Source organism: Mus caroli, unplaced genomic scaffold (genome assembly GCF_978045245.1).
Source record: "Mus caroli unplaced genomic scaffold, Mus_caroli_1 scaffold_3, whole genome shotgun sequence".
In the NCBI taxonomy this organism is placed as follows: domain Eukaryota; kingdom Metazoa; phylum Chordata; class Mammalia; order Rodentia; family Muridae; genus Mus; species Mus caroli.
Genome location: NW_028227258.1, coordinates 119,573,825 through 119,594,025, shown reverse-complemented (window position 1 = coordinate 119,594,025; position 20,201 = coordinate 119,573,825).

Below are 20,201 nucleotides of genomic sequence, written 5' to 3'. Positions count from 1 at the left end.
ATACATATACATATACATATACATATACATATACATATACATATACCACTACCTCCCTCAGACTCTAGGTTACAGTATCCATGAATCTATTATGGCAATCAGCATATCATCACTTTTGAAACAACCAACCATTTACTAAAGGACATGACTTAATTTTACCTGGTGTCTTAGCAATCTGTTATTTTTTTAAGAAACAGAAATAAGAGCTGTAAGCACAACAAAGTGAGACTTACAATATTTGACACAGTGGCTGCTTGATGTGCCTGACTCTCTGCAGGGCCTGGGTGCTGCCTTTGTGATGACTCTTTCCTTCCATCCTCATCACACAAACAGTATTTGTTTCAGGTAATTTATTCCTACCTAGAGTAGCTAATTAGCCTCTCTTTCTCCTTCTGTCTTGTTTTTTAAATTGCTGGGAGGAGGGGTGGAAGGGAAGGAAGGTTCAACAGGCCTGCAGACCAGAGTTCTGACAAGCAGAGACTGAAGCAGTAATTACAGAGCCTCTGTGTGGAGTCTGCTGAGAGGATGTCCTCACTGTGAAACCTTCTGTTTTGTCAATATTCTTACATCAGTGCTTGGCAGTCACTTCAGCTGCTTCAGGGTTTCTGCATATAAAACAGACAAAGTCACTAATATCAACTCAGTGCTGCTTTAAATTTACAGTGACAAATTCTATTTTAGATATATGCCTGCACTGGAGACTCACATCAAGCTCTTTAACATTTACAGTTGTCCCTCTGATGGGCCAGTCTGGATCCTTTCCTAATTTACCTGTTGTTGATTTCCTGGATCTATTTTTAAATCCCTTGCAACTGAAGATAGATAGTCTCTCCATCAGAGAAGCAATTAACCAAATTCCTGACTGCAGTGTCTGAGGCATCTGTTATAAAAGCATAAAAGGTTAGGTGAAATCCCAGCACAGGAAGGGTATGTCAGACCAGAACAAACAGGCATGGGGCGTTACCTTCAGGGAATCCCAGGCTAAAAAGAAGTGTATGTACAGTTAAGAGGATGTTATGATGAGCAGAATTTGCTTGTCTGACTACAAAGACTAAAAGGTTAGAAATGACATGTCTATTAAAAATAAACATAACTTACAGTTTGCAGTTTTACCTGGCCACAATAATGTAGCTCATTGCTTCCAGATACAAGTTCAAATCTAAACTCATCATAGAGGTCTCGCTCAACTTTCCTCTAGCATACATGCTTGGCTTTTCTTGATTTCTTTGGTCTTTAAGAAGAGAACAATTTTTTAAAGCCTCATGTATTACCTAAGCTTGGCAGATTACTTAAGCAGATAAACAATAAATGCCTTGTTTCACAAAGGGTTCTCTTTTAATTGTTTGTTACAGAAGAGGCTAAAAAAGTATCAAAATGCTCAATCCTGTAATCAAATTACTAACCAAAGACACTTAAAGGAGGGAGAGTTTACTTCAATTTACAGTTTTAATAGGCTGCAGTCTGTCATTGTTGGTATCCTGTCTAAACTCCATGCCCACAGTTCCTGGCAGGTATGCTCCTCCCCACAGTTACCTGGCAACAGCTAGACAGGCATGGCCCTATAAAAGGGACTGTTTGGTCCCTCCTCTTTCTCTTAGCTCTTGCCTCTCTCTTACCTCTTGTCCCTTGCTTCCCCTTCCACCTCTCCATGTGGCCATGGCTGGCCCCTACTTCCCTCCTCTCTCCTTCTCTCTGCCTGTCTCTGCCTCTGCTACCCTCTTAACTCCCTTCCCCATCCCCTAAATAAACTATTCTATACTATACCAGTGTGTCTCTGGTCCCTCAGGGGAAAGAAATGCCTCAGCATGAGCCCGTGGAGGCACCCGCTTCCTCCACACCCTGCCAGAACATATTCTTAAAGCACTTTCTCTTTTTATGATCACCACACTCATGATGGAAAAGTCATGGTGGTAAGAGCAGGAGCAGGCAGGCTCCATCACATCAGGACATGCAGAGATAATTGATTGCCAGTGTCTTTTTATTTGGTCCAAGAACTATGCCCAAGAATTGATACCAAACTTTAGGGTGTACATTTCCTCCTCAATTAAACTTATCTAGAAAATCTCAGACATGCTTAGAAGTTTGTTTCCATGGTGATTTTAAATTCCATCAAATTGATGAAGATTAACTATATATCCTGAAAATAGCTCCTTTGCTTATAAGTTAATAGGTACTTGCCCCAATCTCTTATTAAGACATTATTGAGTTGCTATCGTCTGTTTCTCTTCCAGCCTTCCACAGCCCTTAGGTACAAGCTGCTTATTACAACAACTTTAACCACAAGCCTATCAGCAGTACTTTCCTCTTGAATATGTAAAGGCTGATTCTGTGCCTATTTCTTATTAGTTGATAATTTCTCCCTTTCCCTTTTCTGTCTTTTGAAATTCCTAGTGTGGTCACTAATAAAAACTGTAGCTTTTTTTCAGGTTTTGGGCTCAGAATTTAAAAGAAAAACCTGAGAAGAAAGACAGGAATGCACATAAAATAACACTCTCAATTCAGAGTGCTGCTCTTAGCACCACTATATGGCTGGCATCCCTCTAAAATCACTTAGGGAGGATGGTGAGGTCTTGGATATGTGTGAGGACCTGGTGGTCCTTGTCAGGTGTGGCTTCCACTTTCTATCAAGTTGAAATTTCTTTCTATTTAGTGGTAGGGGTCAATAACATGAAACTCATTTTTAGTACTTTTTAATGGCTAAAAGAGTTCATTTATATTATAAAGTACTTAATTTGAGGTGAGGTCTATACAATATATATCTTGATGAAGTCCATCATTTCTGTTTTACAGAAGAAACAGAGGCACTGGGGTTTCACCTGAAGCTTGATTAGAAGAGAAAGAGCTTATCTCCCGGAAGTTAAGCAACCTCTTCTCACTTGTTCTTCAGAAATACGTTATCTTCCACATTCATATAGCAGTAAAGATATTGCGATGTTTGATCAGGAACCCATCTTCAAGTTTCCTTTTTTCATTACTACAGAGCTAAATATTCTTGCTTTTTGATATGTGATTTTGTAGCTTCCAGCAGAGGGTCAGCAATGTGTATTTCTCTGTGTAATTAATGTGAGGTTTGATCACAGTGAATTAAAAGGGGGAAGATGGCATGTCAACAGAAGTATTAAAATGCATCAAAAGTTTTTACTTGCTATTTTTTGTGTGTGTTACATCACTGTAATGAGATTTTCTGCATAAGTGGTAGTTTAAACATACATGGCAAACTTTAACTGAACCCTGAGCTTGGGTCCAGGCCTACATAATATGTAGCCTGGAACAGAGGTGCTTACAGCCGTTCACCCTAGATCAGACACAATCAGTGGACCTGAAGAGTGACAAGAAAAATAATCAATGGCTGCTTTCATATGACATTGGGGTTAAGAATCTTTTATCCTGAAACAGTATTGTAAAAATACTTGGAAATATCTTCAAAAAGTATGCACTGAACACAAGAGCTATGCAAGGATTAGTACAATCCTATTGTTTATCTGAAATGGAAGCTTTGGAATTCTATATAAATATAAACATAAGGAAATTTAAAGCTATAAGTCCTATAACATCTATCAATTTAATAAAGAAGTTTTCAAAAAGGTCAATTCATAAGTATGACTGTTAAAAAAAACCTGCTATTTAGAATTTTGAAAATTCAGAAAATTTGACAGAAACCATTAGAATAATTCAAAAATTTCTGTTGTAACACAGAACTTGGAAAAACTCATTACTGTACTTCAATTTTGTTTGGAAGATGTATGTCTATAATGTTTCAACAATTTTAATTTGTATGCAAATTTGCATTGACAGAGTGGTTGTTAGATATTTAGAACAATGTGTGAGCTTTTTTAAAAATTATAATGTAATTAAATGTCTCTCTTTCATTTCCCACCTCCAAAAACCTCCTATGTAGCCTTTCCTTCCCTCTCTCCTTTAAATTCATAGCCTCTTTTCTTCATCAGTTGTTATTCCATACATGTATTACTTTCATATATGTATATACTGCCAAATATGATCTGGTGAGTCAATGTTAACTGTATGTATGTTTGTAGGAATGAGTGTTTGAAATGGACAATTGATGAGGATGTCTTCCTCTTCTGCTCCCAGCTTTACTAAGTTGACTATAATACTTTGTGGAGGATTGTGGCCTTGTAGGCTTTTCCACATCCTTGATGTCTTCTTTGCTCAGCTCACCATTGGGCAGTCATGTTGGTAAGAGTTTATGAGCATAATCTCTGACATTACTAAAAGATAGAAACTCCTAGTAGAGTTCGTAATACTCTGGCTCTTTAAATTTTTCTGGTCCCCCACATTTTGCAATATTCCCTGAGCCTTAGATGCAGGAAATATTTACAGATTTATCCACTGAAGATACTATGCACTTAAGAAACTGGGTCCAGAGACCTGATCTGGAAATGACCTGAGAACCTCCTCCGAAGGACATGAGGGCTATCTTTTCATAAGAAGGCTCCATGCAAGCTTCCAAAGGAGGGAAGCAACCAATGATGCCTATGAACCATATCAACAGCCAGCATGGTACAATGACCCTAAGGAAGCAGTAGTGGCACACATAGCTTGGCATATACCAACAGCACTCTACGTGGACTTAACAGCTGCTCACAAAAGATAAAGCATGCCTGGTACTGGAATCCTAGCTAATTACTTCGTGCTTGGAAAGTCATGATTATTGGAGAAGAACCTACAGCTACTGGTTCTCCTAAACAGCAGAATCTCTAACAACAATCTATAAAAAATTGGCCTTATTAAACAGATAAATGTAGTCTCTGACCCTCACTAAGAAAATTTCTGTTAGCAATATATAGACACCACTACAGACAATCACAACCCATCAAAACATGGAGTTGTAGAATCTTGTTTGTTGATATGAAGAGAAGTAGAAGTGTTTCTTTCCTTTGGACAGGTAGCTGGGTTATTCAGAAGGCAAGCAAGTATGGGCCATCCAACCAAAATACTTAGATGATGGATAAATATGTAATGGTAAAGTAAACAAGACAAGAGGAAAACCTGTGGATAATAATGGCATTTTATGGAACTGACTCAAACATTTCATGATGTCATCTGAAGTGTTTTATACTGAACACCCCCCCCATTCATAAACAATTTGCAGTATAAGTGAATCAGCCTTGGGCTATTTAAAACTATAATGTAGCATAAATTCTGTAAATTGAAACATGATATAGATACCAAATTAAGAAAACAATGCAAAGTTATTTATATGGCACCAGATATCACAGAGATGTGATGTGAATTATGAAAATTGGGGAAATTATTAATGCATAGAAAAGCAAGGGAAATTATTAAAAACAAAGCTATATGACACAGAAATAAAGTCATTATCATTTTCCCTTTTGATTAATGTTCAATGTTAGAAAATACTCAAAAACTTAGAAGTAAAATATTATTTGTATCATTTTGCTATAAGATAACCATTTTTATTATTTGTGAGAATAATATACTGGTGTCTCTGAGGCTTGTAAATGATTATGAAAATACAAGGAAATTATAATGCATTCTAGTTTCCTGTTGTACATGTGTTTCTGTTACAAAGAACCTTGTAGGTAAAAGAAAGGTGTGTGTGTGTGTGTGAGTGTGTGTGTGTAGTAGGTCAATGGAAGTGCCAAGAAAGAACATAGTTGTGATGCAATATATTGACTGGAAGCCATTAAAGTTGATTGAGGTGGGACAAGAACTATTTGAAGAGCAGGGAAATACAATTCTGGGATGATGCCAGTTCAATGGAACATCTCCATTATTGAAAGGGAGTGAGAAAAAACAGTGAGTACATTTTATGACTAAAGTCTGAGGAGGTCAGATGATGAGTGACTTATTGCCTTTTTCAAATGACACATTTATTCAATGCCAATTATCTTGTCCTCATTGTACATGATACCAATTTAGATGGGTGATTTTGAATTGACCTTAAGACTAAACTTAAAATCTTAGAGGAGATGGTTGAGGTCTAGGTTTGTTGTGAGGATGTTTCCATGTTATCTGAAGGGACATCCCACATTGAATCTGAGTGGCAACATCCTACAGGATCAGACCCAGTCATAACAAAAGAGGGGAAAAAGAGAGCTATCATACATTGGTGTTCTACTTTCTCTCTTTCTGTGTTCTGTGTGTTAATACCTCCACTTGATTATACAATACCAACACTGTGTTCTTCCCATTATTGCCTAGAATCAACAGAGACAGTTAGAATAGATCATAACTTCTGAATCTCTGAGCCAGAATAATTTTTTCCTCCTTTTGAAGGAATCACAAAGTTTCATAACTATCTGAGGAACTATTGGCAACTGATAGCTGTTGGGGGAGAGCTCAATGTACTTCATGGAATGGACTTGATAGATTTATACAAAAAGAATAAATATGCAGTTCTAGACCCCCATGGTGGCAAAGATGTTTGATGGCCTGATTGACCTGATTTTATTATTTACTATGTGTGTGTGAATGTTGTGTTAGAGGGGTGGGATTGTGATGGGGAAAAGCCTTTGTTTTTTTTCTAACCATATAGGTCCCTCTTTAGTTTCTAGACACATATTTACTCCCATCTGGATACACAGATTCACTTCATGACCTATTTCTTTGTTGGATGAGTTGTTGGTATGTGAGATTTGAGTTCTAAAGATCCTAGACTCAAATTTATTACCAGGTGTGAGTGAGCAGATACTTAGATGACTTCCTTCTGCTTCTTTTTTTCTTGCTATGAAAAACATTTTATATATTATGATTTTTTTAAAAATCTGTATATTCCTCTCCCAAAGCCTAGGGAACATCAGAATGTGGAGAGAATGAGGAATGTGGAGAATGTGGGAGAGTGAAAATAGAAGGGAAAAGTTTTGAGGGGGCTAGGAAAGGAATCCAACAAGAAAAAATTTGGTGGTCAGAACCTATTATATGTATGCATGAAATTCTCAAAATTTAATAACTAAATTATATATTCCAAGTGTCTTGCCACAGTGATGCAAAAATAATATGGAACAAAAGAAACAAATAATTTTAACAATGATTAAGTGTACTATGAGTTATTAGATTAATATCTGGTGTTAATACAGACAAGTTTCTTTTTCCATCTGCTTTGATTTCTTGTTTATAAGAATTGATGTATGATGTCAGCCTTAGTACTTTCTGCTGAATCTGACATATCTCATTCTAATAACTTATTTGAACATTTTCTCTCACTTGAACTCAGTGTATTCCCTTGGTTAGATTCCTCCTATTTGTTATTTGGCTTTTCTTCCATTTTGCTTTAACCATAGAGGTAAAACCAGCTATGGCCCCCTTTCTTTCTTTTTTTCTTTCTTTTAAAGTATTTTATTGGCATACAAAATGAGTTAATTATATTACACATATGTAGATCATAATATTTTGTTCATATTCATCCTCCAGTGTTCCCTACTTCCTAATAGTCCTGTTTCTGCTTTCTTTTCTTTTATTTATTTATTTATTTATTTTTTAATTACGCATTTTCCTCAATTACATTTCCAATGCTATCCCAAAAGTCCCCCATACCCCTCCCACTTCCCTACCCACCCATTCCCATTCTTTTGGCCCTGGCATTCCCCTGTATTGGGCATATAAAGTTTGCAAGTCCAATGGGCCTCTCTTTCCAGTGATGGCCAACTAGGCCATCTTTCAATACATATGCAGCTAGAGACAAGAGCTCCGGGGTACTGGTTAGTTCATCATGTTGTTCCAACTATAGGGTTGCCGATCCCTTTAGCTCCTTGGGTACTTTCTCTAGCTTCTCCATTGGATGGAGCTATTGGATGGAGCCCTGTGATCCATCCAATAGCTGACAGTGAGCATCCCCATCTGTGTTTGTTTGGCCCCGGCATAGTTTCACAAGAGAGAGCTATATCTGGGTCCTTTCAGCAAAATCTTGCTAGTGTATGCCATGGTGTCAGCGTTTGAAAGCTGATTATGGGATGGATCCCTGGATATGGCAGTCTCTAGATGGTCCATCCTTTCATCACAGCTCCAAACTTTGTCTCTGTAACTCCTTCCATTGTAACTTCTTCCAATTCTAAGAAGGGGCACAGTGTCCACACTTTGATCTTCATTCTTCTTGAGTTTCATGCGTTTAGCAAATTGTATCTTATATCTTGGGTATCCTATGCTTTGGGCTAATATCCACTTATCAGTGAATACATATTGTGTGAGTTCCTTTGTGATTGTGTTACTTCACTCAAGATGTTGCCCTCCAGGTCCATCCATTTGGCTAGGAATTTCATAAATTCATTCTTTTTAATAGCTGAGTAGTAATCCATTGTGTAAATGCACCATAATTTCTGTGTCCATTCCTCTGTTGAGGGGCATCTGGGTTCTTTCCAGCTTCTGGCTATTATAAATAAGGCTGCTATGAACATAGTGGAGCATGTGTCCTTCTTACCAGTTGGGACGTCTTCTGGATATATGCCCAGGAGAGCTATTGCTGGACCCTCCAGTAGTACTATGTCCAGTTTTCTGAGGAACCGCCAGACTGATTTCCAGAGTGGTTGTACAAGCTTGCAATCCCACCAACAAGGGAGGAGTGTTCCTCTTTCTCCACATCCTTGCCAGCATCTGCTGTCACCTGAGTTTTTGATCTTAGCCATTCTGACTGGTGTGAGGTGGAATCACAGGGTTGTTTTGATTTGCATTTCCCTGATGATGAAGGATGTTGAACATTTTTTCAGGTGCTTCCCTGCCATTCGATATTCCTCAGGTGAGAATTCTTTGTTCAATTCTGAGCCCCATTTTTTAAAGGGGTTATTTGATTTTCTGGAGTCCACCTTCTTGAGTTCTTTATATATATTGGATATTAGTCCCTTATCTGATTTAGGATAGGTAAAGATCCTTTCCAAATCTGTTGGTGGTCTTTTTGTCTTATTGATGGTGTCTTTTGCCTTGTAGAAGCTTTGCAGTTTCATGAGGTCCCACTTGTCAATTCTTGATCTTACAGCACAAGCCATTGCTGTTCTATTCAACAATTTTTCCCCTGTGCCCATATCTAAAAGGCTTTTCCCCACTTTATCCTCTATAAGTTTCAGTGTCTCTGGTTTTATGTGAAGTTCCTTGATCCACTTAGTTTTGACCTTAGTACAAGGAGATAGGAATGGATCGATTCACATTTTTCTATATGATAAAAACCAGTTGTGCCAGCACCATTTGTTGAAAATGCTGTCTTTCTTCCACTGGATGGTTTTAGCTCCCTTGTTGAAGATCAAGTGACCATAGGTGTGTGGCTTCATTTCTGGGTCTTCAATTCTATTCCATTGGTCTACTTGTCTGTCACTATACCAGTACCATGCAGTTTTTATCACAATTGTTCTGTAGTAAAGCTTTAGGTCAGGCATGGTGATTCCACCAGAGGTTCTTTTATCCTTGAGAAGAGTTTTTGCTATCCTAGTTTTTTTGTTATTCCAGATGAATTTGCAGATTGCTCTTTTTAATTCATTGAAGAATTGAGTTGGAATTTTGATAGGGATTGCATTGAATCTGTAGATTGCTTTTGGCAAGATAGCCATTTTTACAATGTTGATCCTGCCAATCCATGAGCATGGGAGATCTTTCCATCTTCTGAGATCTTCTATAATTTCTTTCTTCAGAGACTTGAAGTTTTTATTATACAGATCTTTCACTTCCTTAGTTAGAGTCACGCCAAGATATTTTATATTATTTGTGACTATTGAGAAGGGTGTTGTTTCCCTAATTTCTTTCTCAGCCTGTTTATTCTTTGTGTAGAGAAAGGCCATTGACGTGTTTGAGTTAATTTTATATCCAGCTACTTCACCAAAGCTGTTTATCAGGCTTAGGAGTTCTCTGGTGGAATTTTTAGGATCACTTATATATACTATCATATCATCTGCAAAAAGTTATATTTTGACTTCATCTTTTCCAATTTGTATCCCTTTGATCTCCTTTTGTTGTCGAATTGCTCTGGCTAGGACTTCCAATACAATGTTGAATAGGTATGGAGAAACTGGACAGCCTGGTCTAGTCCCTGATTTTAGTGGGATTTCTTCAAGCTTCTCACCATTTACTTTGATGTTGGTACTGGTTTGCTGTAGATTGCTTTTATCATGTTTAGGTATGGGCCTTGAATTCCTGATCTTTCCAAGACTTTTATCATGAATGGCTGTTGGATCTTGTCAAATGCTTTTTCTGCATCTAACGAGATGATCATGTGGTTTTTGTCTTTGAGTTTGTTTATATACCGGATTACGTTGATGGATTTCCATATATTGAACCATCCCTGCATCCCTGGGATGAAACCTACTTGGTCAGGATGGATGATTCTTTTGATGTGTTCTCCGATTCGGTGGGCAAGAACTTTATTGAGGATTTTTGCATCAATATTCATAAGGGATATTGGTCTGAAGTTTTCTATCTTTGTTGGGTCTTTTTTTGGTTTAGGTATCAGAGTAATTGTGGCTTCATAGAATGAGTTGGGTAAAGTACCTTCTGTTTCTATTTTGTGGAATAGTTTGTGAAGAACTGGGATTAGATCTTCTTTGAAGGTCTGATAGAACTCTGCACTAAACCCATGTGGTCCTGGGTTTTTTTGGTTGGGAAACTATTAATGACTGCTTCTATTACTTTGGGGGATATAGGGCTGTTTAGATAATTAACCTGATCTCGATTCAACTTTGGTACCTGGTATCTGTCTAGAAACTTCTCCATTTCATCCAGGTTCTCCAGTTTTGTTGAGTATAGTCTATGTAGAAGGATCTGACGGTGTTTTGGATTTCTTAAGGATCTGTTGTTATGTCTCATTTTTCATTTCTGATTTTGTTAATTAAAATGCTTTCCCTGTGCCCTCTAGTGAGTCTGGCCAAGTTTATCTATCTTGTTGATTTTCTCAAAGAACCAGTTCCTTGATTGGTTGATTCTTTGAATAGTTCTTCTTGTTTCCACTTGGTTGATTTTGCCCCTGAGTTTGATTATTTCCTGCAGTCTACTCCTCTTGGGTTAATTTGCTTCCTTTTGTTCTAGAGCTTTTAGGTGTGTTGTGAAACTGCTAATGTGTGCTCTCTCTAGTTTCTTTTTGGAGGCACTCAGAGCTATGAGTTTTCCTCTTAGAAATGCTTTCATTGCGTCCCATAAGTTTGGGTATGTTGTGGTTTCATTTTCATTGAACTCTAAAAAGTCTTTAATTTCTTTCTTTAGTCCTTCCTTGACCAAGGTATCATTGAGAAGAGTGTTGTTCAGTTTCCACGTGAATGTTGGCTTTCTATTATTTATTTTATTATTGAAGATCAGCCTTAGTCCATGGTGATCTGATAGGACGCATGGGACAATTTCAATATTTTTGTATCTGTTGAGGCCTGTTTTGTGACCAAGTATGTGGTCAATTTTGGAGAAGGTACCATGAGGTGCTGAGAAGAAGGTATATCCTTTTGTTTTAGGATAGAATGTTCTGTAGATATCTGCCAGGTCCATTTGATTTATAACTTCTGTTAATTTCAGTGTGTCCCTGTTTAGTTCCTTTTTCCATGATCTGTCCATTGGTGAAAGTGGTGTGTTGAAGTCTCCCACTATTATTGTGTGAGGTGCAATCTGTGCTTTTAGCTTTACTAAAGTTTCTTTAATGAATGTGGCTGCCTTTGTATTTGGAGCATAGATATTCAGAATTGATAGTTCCTCTTGGAGGATTTTACCTTTGATGATTATGAAGTTCCCCTCCCTGTCTTTTTGATGACTTTGGGTTGGAAGTCAATCTTATCAGATATTAGAATGGCTACTCCAGCTTGTTTCTTCCTACCATTTGCTTGGAAAATTGTTTTCCAGCCTTTCATTCTGAGGTAGTGTCTATCTTTTTCTCTGAGATGAGTTTCCTGTAAGCAGCAAAATGTTGGGTCTTGTTTGTGTAGCCAGTTTGTTAGTCTATGTCTTTTTATTGGGGAGTTGAGTCCATTGATATTAAGAGATATTAAGGAAAAGTAATTGTTGCTTCCTGTTATTTTTGTTGTTAAAGTTGGCATTCTGTTCTTGTGGCTGTCTTCTTTTAGGTTTGTTGAGGGATTACCTTCTTGTTTTTTCTAGGGCATTGTTCCCATCCTTGTATTGGTTTTTTTCTGTTATTATTCTTTGAAGGGCTGGATTTGTGGAAAGATAATGTGTGAATTTGCCTCTCCTGAGGCAGAGGGCTCCCATGCAGGGAGGACTCCTGTCCTCCCTGTTAGGAGGGTGCTGCCTCAGCGGCTCTGTGGCTCCCGCCTGTCCCAGAAGCTATCTGCTTCTGTGGTGTACACTCTCACCCGTTCAGACTAAGTTCCTAAGTTCAGTGGAGTCCCGGAACCCTATGCCCCCCCCCCTTTCAATGTAGGCCAGCAGATAGTTCCTGTGGAGAAGATCTCAAAGTAGGCAAGAAGGGAGAAGAAAGGCATAGATATCTTCAGAAAGTATTCTCACAAGATATTCTTGCATTAAAAATAACCTTCATTTGGTTAAAGTAATACATGATAAAGACAAAATAATATAGAAATGTCAGACCAGATTTACATATGCCTGATCTAGAATATTACAGTTTGGGGTAAAATATATCACTTTCAAATGTCAGTGTTACTAAACATGTTGTGTCTCATTTGGGAGCAAAGAGAAGGTTGATGTTCTGAGAATACACAAAGATGATCCAGAGGGATGCTGTAAAATAACAAGATCATCTATGGCCTAGAAGAAGAGACAGGTGCAGTGTCCATCCTGTTCCAAACTGTGCATTTGACTATGTGACCCTAGAAAACTATGTAACTCTTCTACTGTTCAGTCTTTTGTATTTATATTAATAAAAATTTCCTAACTATTAGGACAAAATATAATGGTATGGTATGATCTAGTTCAAAGCAAACTGTGCTATTGAACAATCTGGTTTCTACCTTTTCTTTATAGTAGAGAAGTTACCAATGCCTGAAGTATTAATTCTTCACATCAAAATAAAGCTTAATAAAGATTTATAAATCAAAACAATGACAAGCTTCAAGACAACCTATTTAGTCCACACACATACTACCAATATATATATATATATATATATATATATATATATATATATATATATATATTGTTTCTTCATTTAGCAATGGGCATTTTGTGGGGAACGATAAGGTGTTCTTGATAGTAATGTTTTATTTAAAATGGCATTAATATTTTTAATTAATTTATCATACTCTACACTAATTAAAGGAAGTAATATATGCATATCTGCATGACATTCCAGATACTATGCCTCTTAAACTTTTCTATTTATGGTAGACAATGATTAAGCCTTACCCCTTCCATAAAAAAGTACTTATAATTATGTCCTAGAAAGTTCTTTAATGTACTTAAGTATATAGCTATTAGAAAGCAGTGTCTTGTAGACAAACAACTCATTAATTAATTGACCTAAGGATAATAATATATAATTTATGTTGGCAATGTGTTCTTATGTAGAGAATATCAAATACAATATTTTCATCTTTGTGGAAAGTAAATATATATATATATATATATATATATATATATTATAAATAAACAATGAAAATATGTTTTGGCTAATAGAGAAAAAGTAAAAAGTTCTCATTTATTTCTATGTAATACTCGTTCACACAGAGGCAGGAGGAACTGTACATTACAATACTGTCTTCTGATATGCCCTGTTGAACTTTTACCAATATGTAATGTGTAGTTTCTACTACTCTGCTCTGTGCTCCAGGTTGACTGCACTACTAGCCCTTACACAGGTTTCCTCAGATCCATGGATGAAAGACACACTCTCACACTACATTATTTTTATATGTTTTTTTTAGCTCCATAGCCAGACCCTTTTAAGCCTTCCACAGCTAAAGTATCCTTATCATCACTCCGTGTTCAACACCTCTAATTCTGCCCTCAGCTTAGTTGTTTAGTTACCTTTATTCCCAGCTCAATCTCAACTCGGCCCATTTCTAATCTCCTGCCTGCTACCCCAGGCCCAGTAGGAGAAGCAACCAATGGCCATTTCACCTTAGATCTCACATGGCTAATGGCTCTCCCTTTCTCCGAAGCATTGCAAATTTCTCCCCTTTTCTTCTGCGAGCCTGCCTGCAAGAAACTGGAAGTTGCATGTCTTCTGCTCAGTCATTGGCCACTACCATCTTTATTGATCCATCATGAACTAATTGGGGGAACAGTACCTTCAGCATTCTTCTAGATCAGAGCATCAGAACCACTTCACCAATCATATACAAGGAACTACTTCTGAGAAAATCATTGCATCTATCTATCTATCTATCTATCTATCTATCTATCTATCTATCTATCTATCTAATCTATCATCTATCTATTTTCAACTTATTTACTTGTGTATGTAGAGTACAACTTGTTGGAGTCAGTTCTTTCCTTTCATAATGTAGGCCCTATGGATCAAACTCAGGTGTTCAAGGTTTGAAGTACCTGCTTTTACTTGCTGAAGCATTTTGCTGGTCCTGATACAACTTTTTTTGTTTTGTTTGTTTGTTTGTTTGTTTGTTTTTCGAGCCAGGGTTTCCCTGTATAGCCCTGGCTGTCCTGGAACTCACTTTGTAGACCAGGCTGGCCTCAAACTCAGAAATCCGCCTGCTTCTGCCTCCCGATCTCTGAATTTTTTGGCCTTTTGACTTTTGATCAGGGACCTAGTATTTTCCTTTATGATAGAGACAGTATGGTTCTATGAAAGAATTGTTGAAATACAAACTCTGGGAGATTCAGTGAGAATGATGTGTAGTTTAAGCAAGTATACTAATGGTCAGTGTTTATTGATCATTTTATCCATTAATTTACCACTACAAAAGCTTGAATGCTTGCTATATTTTGAATGTGTGTGCTCCAATGAGATTCATGTTGAACTAGACATGGTGGTACAGTATGCATGCTCACTATGTAAGGTTAGGTTGGGAGGGGTGTGAGTTTGAGACCTGATGGGCTTCAGCCAGTAACTGTCTCAAATATAGCACACAGAGCCATAATTTTCAGTCAGAAGTAAGATGCAAAGCAGTGCTTGTGTCCTGACAGCTTCTTTGTCATGTGTAGCATGAAGAATTTCTTGAAAGAGGCATCACACAGTGCTCAGCACCTCTATCTGCTTCTTTCTTTCCACCAAGGAAGGACAGCATATCCAACTGGGGGATGTGGTAAGATGCACCCACCTCTTTTGGTGATCTCACTGTTTCTTGATCTTACACTTTAGAACATACATTCTTATTATTTGCAAATTAGCCAATCTCAAGGATTCTATAATACCATGAGGAAACTCACATAGTATTCTTTTATCATTCACATTTACATAGTCTGAGGTTGGTGGATTCTCTAGTCATTTCTACTTCAGGGCTTAAGAATTTAAAGTAAGAAGCCTACAAATTCAGCTTGAAATAAAGCATTCATTTTCCCAGCAAGTGCCAGTTGAAAATTTTCACCTATATTTGCTTCTCAAATTTGATTTTTGTTGAGACAAATTTTTGCTATGTAACTATGATTAAGTGAAACTCCCCATGTAGCCAAGTTGGCCTCAAACTTGTGGCAATCCTCCAGAGCACTAGGAATATAGGTGTGAGCCACTGCACCTGGCCTCAAGTCTATTTGTGATTTGTTTTAGAATATAGAATTTAGTTCTAAAAATTTAACTTAAATTGCATCAAACCCCTGCTTGATAACTTTCAGGGTTTTCCACTGAAGCTTGGATAAAAATCATGTGACTCATTCAGCCTACACAATCATAAAGCAGCTGTCTCTAACCCATGCTCTAACTAACCTGGCCATATTCCTGTCTTGAAATACATTCACAGAGGTTGTACAGAGTGCTCATTTCCTACAGGTTTAGTCAAAGTATCTATTCTCATTTTCATTCTATACAATCATATCCATTTATAGAAGCCTGTGTCGAGTTTTTCACTATTTAAAATTATTTTGAATGTTTTAAATTATTTTAAATATTAGTATTCATGTTTCTGAATGTTTATTATATGAATACTTTTTTGTTTGTTTGTTTAATTGGGCTAGAAACCAAAGCTATCATCTTCCATTCACTTATCTGTTTTTAGAACCTCATCTAAAAACTAAGTTATAAAATATACAAATGCATACTTAAAATACTATATTTTACAAAATAGGTAAAAATAACATGACAGAAAAAATGGGAGTACCTTATTTGGGAATACTTTAATTCTCAGACTCACAAATGTTTATGTTTCTAGTCAACCCAGCAAGAAAAATCAAAATACCATAGTGTTTTGTGATAAGGTCCATTCCTTCCCAGACTCATAGATAGTATGCTCAAATCTGTTTAGTGATAGCAAATTTTAGCCCCAAGCTATACATGCAATATAAATGTCCATTTTATGGACTAGTGCTGGTTTCTAGAACATTTTTTTTTTTGGTCAGTTTAAGTGAAATGCACTTGGTGTTTAAGACTATCGGTATCAATGAAACCATATCTTGTCACAATAGGTGCTCACAGCATAAATTATCATGTGGTAAGCATTATAACATTTACTGTGACATCAGAAGCACATTGAACTATGTTCACAGTGACAACTCTTTATTATTTTATGTGTTCCCTTTTGAACATCTACTATTTTGACTATATGTGAGCTGTAGAATTTGTGATCAGTACAGTGAATATCCAGGGGCCTGCTACTAAATATTTTACAACTGGATCTCTGAATGCAGAAGCAACCTAAATGATGGTTGACATGTTGGTTTACTTTAATGAATAAGATGAAAGAGAAATAGCAAAGAGCTAGGTGGGAATGCTATTCATTTGTCAATGACAAGAGTAATTACTTTTTTGAATTAGATAAGAGGTTTTGAATTCTAGGTGTATTTTTTTTTTATGTTATTTGAAAGGGATTGCAAAAAGAACACATATCCTTTTAAGTTTAATTACAATGCAACAGCTAGGGACAAAGAAAAGAGTTAAATTTAATCTGTTTCTAAACATTATTTCCTTTCACTTTCTTAACTTTAGGTAATCTGCTGTGTGTGTGTGTGTGTGTGTGTGTGTGTGTGTGTGTATGTGTTTGCATGTACAGACACATGTATATATATATGTATATAGCCATATGTGCACAGACACACAAGATAGTTTATATAAATTTCCAATTTCCATGCCATATCTGTTCCTAATATGGTCAAAGTAAAGATGCCAATTTGTTGTTATTTTAAAAAAAGTACATAGAACCATACATTAGCTAAGCATTTCATCCATACAGGTGCAATGAAGATGAATATCTTTAAGTGAAATAAATAACAGTACATTAAAAGTCACAAATTTTGGAGTCATAGATAGTTATATTTCTGACATTTCACAAATCAGCATTTTGATACTTTTTATCTGTTTTTTAAGTTTGTACAACTTGATTTCTTTAACAAGTGGTTCATGAAATATTTTGAAGTAACCAGCTATGTTTGTAATCATATAGGAGCTATATCTAACATACTGCTCTTTACTGATTATATCAGCAATCACATTTCATAATTTAATGAAGCAATTTTATTAACAATACAGACGATTCATTCTTTCTGCTTTAAATAGCTCTACTCTGAATACAGGGCAGACAATTTTCTTTCAGTAATGAAAGTATTTGCCTTCATGTAGGTGGAGGGAGTTTGAGACATTTGCAGTAGTGACAGATATCCACCATAGTCTAGTTCACACTGTTGCCCATTGGGGCAGCTATAGACATAAGTTAAAGTTTAGTGTTCTCAGTTTTAAGTTTGAGTTGAAATTTCATATGTCTGCTGGACAGTGCCTTGACTTCATATACTTTAGATGTTCTATGGGATTTCAACATGGAATTCTACATAAATTAAGGATATTTCTGATTATATTGATTACATTTTTGGTTGTTTTGAAAATATGTAGAGAACAGAGAAACTCAGACTTGATCATCAACCAAGAAATGTTGACTGCTTAATACTTTGAGTGGGGAAGTGTTACAAACCATGGTCTTATTCAGGAGCGCCATGTGACTTTTTGCCTTGGGGAAGATATATGCACTAATGGGCAAGCATCGAGTTTCCTTTGCCTTGCATTAGACTTGAGTCAGGCTCACACAATGTCTTTGAGGTACACTATTGTGTGTTTACTCATTATGGTCTAGGATAGTGTTGCACAAAATTTTAAGCCTATTTGATAAAGAATTCATATTTAAATTTGCTTTTATCATACTTCAGAGGCTTTTTGTTTTTATTTATTTACCTATTATTGCCAAGGAACAGACTTTCACATCCCTCCCTATTGGCTCTCACAAAATATGCTCTTTAAGGTAAAACTGACTGTCCTTTCATTAGGGGCCAGGTGTGTTTTTCTTTGGCTCTGTTCTACTTCTAATTATTTTCTTTTGCCTTAAAGGAAGCTATCTTGGCTCTTTGAGTGTTTACTATACTCAATAAACATATTAATTTTTTGGCTTGAACTTTCCCCTTAACTTGCTTGCATAGAACAATGCCAGGACTGACACCAGTTTGCAGTTGCTCCAAGCTTTCATAATAACACTTGTCAGGCTTTCCTTTGTAACCAGATCCCTATTACCTCCATGTCTACATTATTACTACATTATTTCTCAGAAATCCACATGCATGTGGCCAAAAGAAGAAATCCATGTTTTTTTGAAAAGAATACAAGCCAAGTGTTGTTTCCTTTTCATTTCATTATTTAGGTGAGTTACTGATTCTGATTGAAAATTTAACTAGAACCTTTCTAAAAAGCAGGGCTCCATCCTTTCTGCTCCTAGAGGTGATGAAATAGGCCATCATTACATCTCCAATAGACAATCACAGACTCTGCTCCCTGCATAGATTTCTGTACCAGATTGTAATGTACTACTGTCCCTGATGTCTTATAACAGCTGTTAGAAGAGGCACAGAGAAGGAGAGAAACATTGTCTTTCCAATAAAAGCTACAGGACAGATACAGCTCACTTCTAGAATGAAGGTATCTCCTCTGATCTAGGAAGTGCTTCCAAAATGAAGGTATCTTTTTCCCAGGTGGAGGAACCCCACTCCTTTGCATTCAAGCTTCAGCACATGGTCATTCTAAATAGAGAACATTTTGAATGGGATCCCAAAATACAAAATACATGGTAGAAACAGAAAGTAGGCTATACAGGTGAAAGTCCATTAGATCCTGAGACTTTCTGTATAAATCCTGAACTTTTGGGTCACTTATGTATACTATCATATCATCTGCAAATAGTGATATCTTGACTTCCTCCTTTTCAACTTGTATTCCTTTGATCTCCCTTTGTTGCCTAATTGCTCTGGCTAGAACTTCAAGTACTATATTGAGTAGGTAGGGGAAAGTGGGAGCCTTGTGAGACTGGTTCAAGTTTCTCTCTGTTTAGTGTGATGTTGGCTATTGGCTTGCTGTATGTTCCTTTAATTATATTTAGGTATGGACCCTGAATTCCTATTATCTGCAGAATCTATCCCTGAGAGGTTCTGCCAGAGATGGACTAATACAGATGCAGACAGCCAAACATTGGACTGAGTGCGGGGACCCCAATGGAGAAGTTAGGGCAAGAACTGTAGGAGCTGAAGGGCTTTGCAATCTCATTGGAAGAACAACAGTATCAACTAACCAGACTACCCACCAACCCCTAGAGCTCCCAAGGACTGAGCCACCAACCAAAGAGTACACAGTGGGTACCCATGTCTCCAGCTGAATATATAGCAGAGGATTACTTTATCTGGCATCACTGGGAGGGGAGCCCCTTGGTCATGCATGGCCTGATAACCCAAGATAGGGGGGGAATACTCGGGCCTAAGGCAGAAGTGGGTGGGCAGGTGGAGGAGCACCCTCATAAAGGCAGAGGGAGGGAAGGAAGGAGGGGATAAGGGGCTTGTGGAAGGGAAACTGGGAAGGGACATAACATTTGAAATGTAAATAAATAAAATAACCAATAAAAAAAAGTGACATTTTGAAGAAAACACACACACACCAAAAAACAAACAAACAAACAAACAAACAATAACAACAACAAACCTGAACTATCTTGTTCCTTGATTACCAGCTGGTCCTGTTGACCCAGATTGGACCTGTTCTCCTTCAGGAAGATGGAAGAAAATGAAACAACAAAGCTGTGAGATCAATAGTTCTCTTTGCTTCTTTAATTAAAAGATGCTACATGTTTACATCGTTAAAAGAAGAGCTAATTATAGGTAGGTTTGACTTTTCAGCTCCCACCACTCCTTGGGGCACATTCTGATCATTGTCCCTC